Raw genomic sequence first — 10,679 nt, 5'->3', positions numbered from 1 at the left:
TTTTCTGCCAAAGCAATGCTCCTTTTCCACGTTTCCCAAACGCTGCAGGAGAGCAGGGCAGAGAAGGCAGCGGAGCAGCAGAAGCTGCAGGTGCCCAGCCCTGACACGTGGGACAGGAGACACCGAACCTGCTGCCCTCACCAGCCTTGGCTGCTTGGGCTCTGCCCACAAACGCAGGTATTCGGTTGAGAATTGAATATTCAGGTGTTTATAAATGAAAAAATAAGGGTTTTTCATTAAAAATCACAGGGATTTTAATTTAAAAAACACCAAATCATGGAGTTGGCCGCTTCATTTGGGTGTCACCCTGTAGATTGTAGCATCTGCCTTGTTTCTCCTCTACTCCACAGTCTCAAATGAAAGTTAAGCTGAGAACAATTCCCAGGCCCAACCCTAAACTTGTTCTCCACTTCTGCATTTATAAAATGTTTGTGTCTTTAATCTGCTTCTTTCCCTGTGTGGTACCATGGTCCATCCCCTCCTGGTCCCTGTGCCAGGACCTCTGCAGGAGAAGCTGGTTCATACTTGGTGTGGCTTGCTCAGGTGTGAATCTCTCCCCTTTGTTCTTTGAAGGAACATTGTTTTTTTCTAAAAGCAAGGCTTAATGCAAGAGACACTTTTAATCCCTCTTAGTTTTGAGGGCTATTGAACTTACCCGCTGTAATTCAAATGTGAATTTAACGTTTGAAAGAATAGGAGCTTTTTTTTTTTTTTTGGCTGTTGTTGGAATGTGGGTGCTATGAGGTCTTTCCTGCTTTATTTTAGGGATGGAGATATTGTTTGTTTGTTTGTTTTAATACAGAGTTGATCACTTGAGCTGCAAGTGACATTTGTTGACCTCAGGCCAGACATTCAGAAGCACCACACTGACTGTATCTTGCATCTTTGGGAAGAACCACTGCCTTTCCACCTCCTCTGAGAACAATAAAAATTGAGCCATTTTCCCTCATAGGGGAAAAAAACCCTTTAAAAATCTGTGTGGGGAGACACGTCTGCAAACCTGGTTTACAGCCCCTTTTCAGTCTCATCTGAAGTTTTTTTTGAATGAGGTGCAAAAAAAGTGGCTGAGAGCAGGGGGAAGGGAGGAAAACTCAGTTCTGTGCACACACACACACACAAGATGGAGACACTGGTCAGCAACATAAACAAAAGGTGGGTGGTAACCCCCGAGCTTTTTTTTTTTGACAGCCAGTGGTGGCAGTGATGAATTTGTGAAGTTATCTAATTTTCCACTGTTTTAATTAGAGGCCTGGGCTATGAGACCTAACAGCTGGGTTCTTTGTACTGCTTTCTGTTGCCTGACAGAGAAAAATTTCTGCTGTATCTTCAGCCAAGCTTTCAGTCTGACCTGAGCAAATGAAACTTCTGGGACTCATAAACTGTGGTTTCTGGGCAGATTGCTTTTTGAACTGCTCCTTAGCCCTCCTAACATGCAAAGAACACAAAGGCTCACAGAGTGAACTCCCTTTGTACTCCCAAGCTAATGGGGATGCTCATTAAAGAGGTAGGAGGGGAACAGGAGGGGAGGGAGGGACTCTCCCTGGCATATTAGAGAACTTATCAAGTGTAAAGTTTCTCCTGATCGGCCACAGCAGAGTTGGGGCCAGTTGGGAAGTTGTAAACCTCAAGCCCTTGGAAGACAATGGCTTTGGTTGCAAAGCACGACCAGTTGAGCAACTTAATTTATGACTCGGCTCCTGCCAAGTGATTTTTAAAGCTTTACATTAGACTGGATGTGCATCACAGTTCATCACCCCTCTGCTTCTTGAGGCATGCACTATAACCACTTGCTTTCACTGTAATCCAGGGGGGAAAAAATGTCAGAGGAATTTTTAGACCTGAATTCAGCTCAGTCTAAAGTCTTTGCTTAAATCCCAGTGGAGTCAAGGGAATTAAGCAAGGCTTTGACTTAAAGCACATACTTAATTGCTTTGCTGAATCAGAGCCCATATTCTGATTTTCTTCCTCAGGAGCTCTTCAGAGTCAGAAATGTGTTTTCATCCTCCAAAGGCCATTGCCCCCTCTTTCCCCACCTGCTCAGCTGTGGCAGATTTCCTCAGGGCTGTTTTGCTGCAGGAGTCAAAGGGACTCGGTGATGACAAGGCCACTCAAGCCAATGCAATTTCAATAAACCAGAAGGTCATTTGATTTGCAAGGAACTCACTGAAAATAGTTTTTTCCATGAAGGCAGCTGAGTAATGACCCATCACTCAAGCAGTTGTGAAAGGAGAGCCCTTTACAACTCGAGGGTGAGGAATGGTGCCTTTAATTGCCACGATCACAGGCCTGGCTTGGACAAAAATTTCAGGCATGTCCAAGTGCTGGAGCAGACGGATTGTGCAGCACAGGGAGGGGTTTCAGGCTTTCCATCCTCCACACCAGGGCTAGGACCATGGGCTGCAGCCCCACCAGCTCCAGGAGCAAGGGAAGGGGACTGAGGGGGCAGCTCTTGTCAGATCCATGGCCAGAGAGCACCAAGGCAACCACCCAAATAAACCTGGGAGCTGGGAGAGATTTTCCTCCTTGGAAGGAGTGTCTGGACCTCATCCACCCATTCTCCTTCGCCCTTGAGACAGGTAACCAAGAATGACAGTGAACTTGGTCAGAGAGTATGGATGAGCACGGTTTTGGCCAGAAACACCACTTCAAAATTCTTACCAAACCCAACTCCTTCCAATAAAAACCTTTGTTCCCTTCTGATGGGAAGTGGGTCTTGGTAGGAACATGGTCAGGCTCCTGTGTGGTGCCTTCCCTGTGGTTTGCTCCATAAGTTTGGATCTGGTTTTATTGGATGAATCCATCACTACAAAAGGGAATTCAGGGCCTGCAATGTGTGAGGAGTGAGAAGGGAGACCACGATGCTCCTCTGTTGGAGAGAATCTCCATCTCCATCTGTCTCCATCTCCATCTCCATCTCCATCATCTCCATCTCATCTCCATCTCCATCTCCATCTCCATCTCCATCTCCATCTCCATCTCCATCTCCATCTCCATCTCCATCTCCATCTCCATCTCCTCTCCCTGATGGGCAGTGACAACTCCTTGCACACATTGACTGCTGCTTTCCTTTATATGTAAAAAGAGAGGATGGGAGAAATCCTCTTGTGACATTCCCTATTTGTCTTTTGGTGGGTTTTCCCATGAAAAAGTGGAAATTTCATCCCCATCCAATTCAGAAAGGTCACAACTCCCTCTTTTATGAACCCTGGCTCTGCTGGGCAAAAGTTCTTGTATTTTGTGCTCATGACTCTGGATTTGTCCCTCGTTTGTTGGGTGTGCCCACGTGAAGGTTTTGGGGGAAAAGCAGGAATTGTGCCTCTCCTGAGGCTAATTAATGGGACAGTGCTGAGTGCATTTTAATGGAGGCCACTCTGTCGCCCCATGTGGAAACATCTGTGCTTTTCTCTGGGATGAAGTGACGGCTGACATGAAGCAGTTTGCAAGTCCCAGGTGCCGAAAGTCCAGCTAAGATGGGATTTAAGCCAAATTCAGGTTGCATTCCAGGCTGTGATGAAAGGGAATTTTGAAACGTTTGACTTCCCTGCAGAGCAGAAATTCCGTTTCCCAATCAGCTCTAAATAATCATATAAAGATGGATTCTAAATTGGGATTGTTTTAATGTGTCATCTTGGTTTTAATTGCTTCGAGTTCTGAGTAAATGTTATCAGACCATCAGAGCCTGAGGATGGAGCAAGAGCCGGGTGGTGATTCAGATGGAATTGCCTGTTGCCAAAGAGGAAGTGCTGGGATTGGGATGACTCCTGCTCCAGCAAAAGACAAGACAGTGAACTCTCTGTTTACAGTGGGCCACCGAAAGAATGGGATAATTGCAATTATCCCAGCGCAGCAGCGTTTTAATGACTGCTCCATTTTAAAAGTACATATGTAAATCTGCGAGGAGGTGGAGAGGTGCCAATTTGTCCTGGCTGAGCTGGGGACCTTTTATCTCCTTCAAAGAGCTGGCAGCTCGGCCGTGGCAGCGGAGTCCAGCGTCGGGGCAGGCTGTGCTTGCTCAGCCCGTGAGTCACAGCACCAGCGTGCACAGACCACACCAGGACTCAGCTCAGACACCCGTGGAGCAGCCAAGAGATGGATATAGCTGGTTTTCCTTCTAATAATTTGTACCATAAGCAGAGTTCGGCTGTAGGAGTTTGCTCTGGGGAGATGCTGAACTGTGGGTGCTTCTCGGTGAATTCTTCTTTTCCCCCCTCATTTTTTACCTGCCTCCCCATTTCAGTGGTTTCCCCCTCCAGGGTAGGTGGGATCCATCTTCCCTGGGTTGAAGTGATCCCAACTCTGTGCTTGAAAGAATCTCTGTATTTGGAAAGGAAAACTTCACTTATACTTTTTTATAATTCCTCCCTCTCAGAAGCTCCTGATGCTGAATTTCTGAAGAGGCCCAAGGAATCAAGAGCCAGCACTTGCTGGGTTGGAATTTTTGCACCCTTTAAGGACATTTGAGGGGAATATTCTTTGTCTAACATGTGGTCAGAGGTATCCAAAGGATCAACAACATGTTGAGAAACCAAGATTCTTGAAGGGATAAGACCTTCCCATGCAAATTCTGGCCAAATTCTGTGCTGTGAGTAAGCGAACAGGAGCTGTGCTCTTAATGCTGAATTTATTGGTCTTTGTGTTTCAAGGTCTCCAGTAATTACCATCATGTGACTGGGGTTCATGGACTTGGGAATGTTACACGTCCCACTATCTGCTGTGGGAGTGCTCAGATGCACAACCCAAAAACGCGCAGAAACCACAGATTTATGAGATCAGCCTTTTTAAGTGTGCCCCTGTCCAAGAAATAGGAGTTTCTAAATCACTCCCTCCCTCTCTCCCTTCTTCCCCAAGAATTGCATTGGCTTTGCTGGAGCAGGCACTGCTCCATGATATTAATTGCTGGATTTAATAAAATGTATTTGGAGAGGGTTGGAGATTTGCCATGTCAAATTTCTAACTCCTCCTCTCTTCTCCATTTGTGGAGGGGAGGAAGGAGCGGCCACCTCTGGATGTTTGCCAGGCCAAGGGGATGGATCAACATGTTGGAGAGCATGGAAGCTCCCCCTGAAATATCCTAAAACCACCTCAAATCTCTGCCTGATCTGGGGTTCACTCGTTTCACCCATGGTTAGCATCCCCCTCCCACCCTCAAATTTCCCCTCTGGTTTCTGAGGGCCCAAAAGTGACCATGGTGTGGTCGGATGGGTCCCAAGGAGCAGATCTTCATGGAAATCGGGCACAGGTCCTCCAAATTTAACACTGTGAGGAAAATTTCTAGGAAAAATAAAGCCCATCCAAGTATTAGTCACAAAGAGACTTCCTAATCAATCCTGTTAGTGATGGATTTGCTGTGAGGCGAAATTCCATTTTTTTTTCATTCCCTGAACCAATAAACCCATCCATTATTTGCAAAATCTGCTTAGGAGGGTTCATCATCTGCTTTATTTTCAAAACAAGGTTTCCAAATGCACAGTTTGACTGTGAAGATGAAATAAAAGATTAAAAAAAAAATTACCATGGAGTGTCCTGGTACCTCTACTCAAAGCACAAATTGTCTGCCACAAGATTTATTGGAAATACTGACTGACCCCCCTACCTGTGGGTGCAGAGGGGTCTGTCCTGCTGGCAGTTTTGGGTTTAGGGTGCTGATATTTAACAGAGGGTTTAAATGCTGGGGGCCATTTGTGTTCATTAGGGTGATTAAGCAACTGCCTGAGAGGACACATGGTCAAAGTTAAATCTGACTCTTGGTGTTTTGGTACGTGGAGGTTTGGGGGTGATGCTTGTGTTGATGATGTGTTCAGCTACTCTCTGTCCTCCCCTGACTCATATTATTAATCTGAGGTCCTTTCCCAGCCCTCACTGATTCATTCCTTTGCTGTTTCTTCCTCGAGCTTGACCTGTGGAAAATAAAACCCCAAACTTGGATTTTTCCTCCGTTAACTCCTGCAGAGGCTCATCTTTCAGGGAAGATTTGAGTTTCTCCATAACCTTGGGATGATTTGCAGCAACAGACAGCAAAACCAGGAATTATTTGGTAACCTCATGTCAAAATGCTGTGGATACAACAGTGTGGATTAATCTCCATCACTGCAGCCCTGCCTTTTCCCTCCTCTTGCCACATTATTTCCATCCCTTCCCTTCCGCTGGCCCTGGGACTTGTCTGACCTGGCTGAGCCAGGAACTGCTGCGACAGCTTTGTAAGGCTCGTTTTTATGCTGATTAAATTAATTAGGGAGTCAATTAATCAATGAATTAGGGAGTTGGGTGAGTTGTTTTGGGGGTGAGTGAAAAGGAGCTGCATCCTCACACCCTCTGTCATTGCTGGGCTTCAGGTGTTGAACTAAAAACCTCCAGACAGCTTTGCAGTGAGTCTTGTTGCTCCTGGATGGTTGCTCCATTTTAAAAAATGTCCAATGGATTGGGGTTTTCCACCTCTGGTGACCCAACAGGGCAGGGCCAGGAGTGACCCTGGGCTTTGGCAGAGGTGGGAGGGAGCAGGGTGGCTCCTGGTTTTAGTGCTAGAGCAGATTCATCCAACTTTTCCTGCTAGAGAAGCTTGCAGAACACTGCACTTTGCACTAAATTGATGTATTTGCTGATAACTGAGTGTTTCAAAAGCTGAGTGAATCCTGGCTAACTGCCTGTTTGCCCTTTTATTGTGGTTTTTTTAAATTATTGTTGTTGTTTTGCTTAAATTTAGACTTTTAATTTTACAAAACTCCTTTCCGAAATTGCCAAACCTCTATAAAGTTCAATATTCTGTTCCATTCAACTTACAGTTCCAAAATTCCTATTCCACCTGCCAGTGTGAGCTCAATTCCATTCTTTTGGAGCCTTTCAATTCTCCATAATTTTATCCCTGCTGATGTTCTGTGCCCGAATGCATCACACTGAGTTAAACACAGGAATATTTCTGCCGTGCACCTTCAGCAGAGGAACTTCCACTGCTCCTGAGAAGAAACCCAGGACTAATTCCCTCCCTGTCCTTAGCCAAGACACATTTTCTGCCTATAGGACACCTGTCAAAGAAGAACAGACTTTTTAATAAAATAAACAAAAATCATTTGGTGAGAAAACTCAGGGAAGAGAAAGAACCAGCCAAGTCCCGGATATCCTGGACAGCAGTTTTCATGCTTCCTTCAGCTGTCTTGAAGAAAAATGTCATCTCTTTCTGGCCAATTCCCGTTTTATTTTCAGCCTAAGGAATAGCTGGAGAGCATAGATGAAATTTTCTTTCTTGCCTAATGTAATCAAAGGCTTAGTGGACAAGGTAAATGATGGCACGAGCTATAATTAAATGTTCCAAGGCTTGAGGTGTCTGTCTGATCTGAATGTCAAAAGTGGGGTGAGAAATGAGCTGGAACGTGGGCAAACAGACCTGCATGGAGATGTTCCTTCTCTCCAGGAGGGACCAGGAAGAAAAGGTCACATTCCAACAGCCCCAAAACGTGGTGATGTTGGAGCTGGGCTTCCAGGGAGGCTTAGGAAGAACTTTGGGCTCTGCTGGGGCAGCGCAGGGGGACGAGCTGAGCTCAGCTTGGTGGGGAGGGCACCAAGCAGAGCTGGGGATCAGCCCATGACCTGGGCTGGGATCCTGGCTCAGGGAAGTCCTTGATGGCCCAGGCAGAGTTTTGGCCTCATTCCTTTGTTCCTGCTCATGTACCCGTAAATCAGCTTTATAAAAAGACCCTGTGAACGTGCCCTGGATCAAAACCTCAGCCAACCTCTCTAATTACCTCTGGTACTGAGCATGGGCATTCAAAATCTCATTTACAGCCTGTTCCGAGGCCCCTGTGCCTCAAAGTCCAGCAGCAAATGAGGCAGAAGATGGATGCAGGCAGGATTAATCTGGTGTTTGTTGGGCACACTCCACCCCTCTTTAGTTCCTTCTTGGTTTTTTCTTTCTGCCTCGGCCTCAGCGTGCCTCTTTCCCTGCCTGAATCTCTGCATTTCCCTGCCTGCTGCTCTCTGAATAACTCTGTCCCCTAAAACTGCATCTCAAAAAATAAAAACATCCCAGATTCCATGTTCCTAATTCAGAAGCTCAGCTCAAATCAGGCAAAGAAATTGAAACAAAGACCAGAGCAGCTTAGACAAAACTGAATTGCTGCTTATTTTAATTCACCGCAATTTTCCTGCAAGCGGCTCTGGAAGTTTTATTTGTGAAATTTTCAAGTGTGAAATTACCATAATGCAGGGAGGCAGAGGCCAGCACTGGAAACTGTTTACCCACAAGTTAAGAAAATGTTTTTGCAGTTGGCTGATGTTCAGTCCCATGAATAATATTTTGCAGAGGAGTTTGCTCCCTGATTAGCACAGAATGCTCTGTGCATGTCGAGGAGCAGCTTTCTGGTGGTTCTGCAGGTTTTTGAAATCCCTCCTGTTCCTCGAAATATCTGGATTTGTCTTGGAATCCAAGCAGTGCAGAGGAGGTTGGATGGGCAGAGGAAAAGTTGGTTTATCCTGATTCCAAGCAGGGTTATCGCTGAATCAACCCTCTCATTTCTCAGAAAAAATTAAAAAATATTAATTACTCACTCGTGGTTGGGTGGAGCCACTGCTGCACTCTGGCTCTTCTTGAGCTTGAAACCCTTTAGTGCTCAGCCTTTCCCCCCTCTCAGAAGGATTTTTGCTACTTGAGCCTAATCCTGCTTTTATCTTGGGAGAAATCAGCAATCCATCCCTCAGTTCAGTGGCTTCTCCAGTGATTTCTCAGGATTCAAAATTGGGTGGGAATTTCCCATCCTATTTTTCTCACCGTTGGAGAAAGGCTTTCGGCAGAAATTTTAGGATTTTTTTTTTTTTTTTTTTTTTTTTTGCTGTTCTTCAAACATTCAGAAATGGCTCCTGCTCATCCAAGAGCCTCCAGGCCACCCATGAAGGTCAGCCAGGGCAAATGCAGGTTTAGGGCCATGGTCACATGAAGATTTCATGGAATCACAGGATCATGCAAAGGTTTGGGTTGGAAGGGACCTTCAATCCCATCCCCTTCCACCCCCTGCCATGGTTTATATCCGTGTGAAATCCAAGTCAAGATGGAGCAATGCATCCATCAGGCTCCTATTTCTTGTCCTTTTTTTATCCATTGCTCTTGAAAGATAAAACATTTCACTCTCTCACAAGCAGGGAGCCTGCTCAGAATATAGCTCAATTTTATATCCTTCTTGGATTAAAATGTTTACTTTTTCTACTCAGAGATAACAACTTCCTGCACTATTTTACACTTGTCCCCTTTTTCCTCTATATTCTTCCCATCACCCAGTTTACCTTTTAGCTGAGAAATTGATTCTGATGCAATTATTAATCCCTGGGTCTGAATGGAGCTGGTGATAACACAACTGAGGGAATTGTACATTGGATTTTTGTGATATTCTCATTGATGTCTCATGCCGAGAGAGATTTCAAGCTTTCTGAGCATCTTCAGCATTATTTGCAGTGACAGAGGCATTTAATTCATAGTTTAAGAGAATGGAGGAATTTTTTGGAGTGTGGTCAGGTAAGAACAGTGAGAAATCAGCAGATCCAACATTTTCCTTGAGTCCAAAGCCAATAAAACAGTTGTCAATAAAATTCCCTTTAGTTCTATAACTTCATTTCCCTTTCCAGAGGGAAAGGAATCTCTGGAAAAATGGAATGAGTGAGGAACTTGGGAAAAAAGGCATCAGAAGGCACATGGGGGTGTGTTTAATTCTTCAGCTCTTCATTCGGACAAAAAAAAAAAAAAATTCTAATAATTTTGACCAGATTTCTTTGAATTTCACTCTGATCAACCCAAAAAGAAGATTATCAATAAGCTTATTGATCTGTTTCTGATTTTTCTGTTTTTCCAGCGTCATACAAAGCATGCCTTGGGAAAATCCTTGCAGGAACTTTGGCCAGGGTGCCCCCAGCTGTGCCCTGTGCTTCCTGCAGCTCCGTGGGGAACCCAGGCTCCTGAACAATGGGCTCCAGCTCCCAGCCTGTGTACAAATCCCGTGTCCAAACACAACATCAGCTGCACTTTCTCAGCCCCAATTGTTTGGAGCTGCCTGAAAACTTCCTATGGAGCAAAAGGACTCAAATGCCCAGAGTGGTTTCCCACCCCCTCACCTGCTTTGTGTCTACAAAACAACTCCATTAGTACAATTTGGGGAAAAAAATCTCTACAATGGGGGCACCTTGTTATTTCCTGATGGATTTGTACCTCGTGCTGGCTCTGGGGATCAAACCTTTTTGAGTTTATTAAGATGGTTGGTTGGGCTGGGCAGCGAAAGTTTGGGGGTGAGAGAAAGGCCTGAACGGGCACTGAAGGATGGCAGAGAGGCAGGAGGGAGGAGATGGGAGTGAAAACAAAGGAAGCAGAGCAGGGAGGCAGCAGCAGCTGGGAATGTGCTGCTGAGCCTGCCCGTGCCATCCATGGGCTGGGACCACCCTCTGGATGTGTCCCTCTTCCCTGATCCTGGTCACCTCACTCCTACAGAAAGCCTGAGCTGTGGATTTACCTCGTGCTTGTGGGAACTCAAAATGTCCCTCAGACATTTTTGGATGTTTCAGGTTGGAACTGGCTGAATGGTTCCTCAAGCAGAAGCAGGCAGAGGTGCTGATATATTTGTACTTTGAACAAGTGTGGGCAAGGCTGTTTTCTCAAGGCTGGACCTCTCTGACAAACTCTTGCGGGTTTGGTCCATGTTTATAATACA

This window comes from Lonchura striata, chromosome 11 (assembly GCF_050655825.1).
Source record: "Lonchura striata isolate lonStrDom1 chromosome 11, ASM5065582v1, whole genome shotgun sequence".
Taxonomy (NCBI): Eukaryota; Metazoa; Chordata; class Aves; order Passeriformes; family Estrildidae; genus Lonchura; species Lonchura striata.
Note: the sequence above shows the minus strand (reverse complement) of the source record.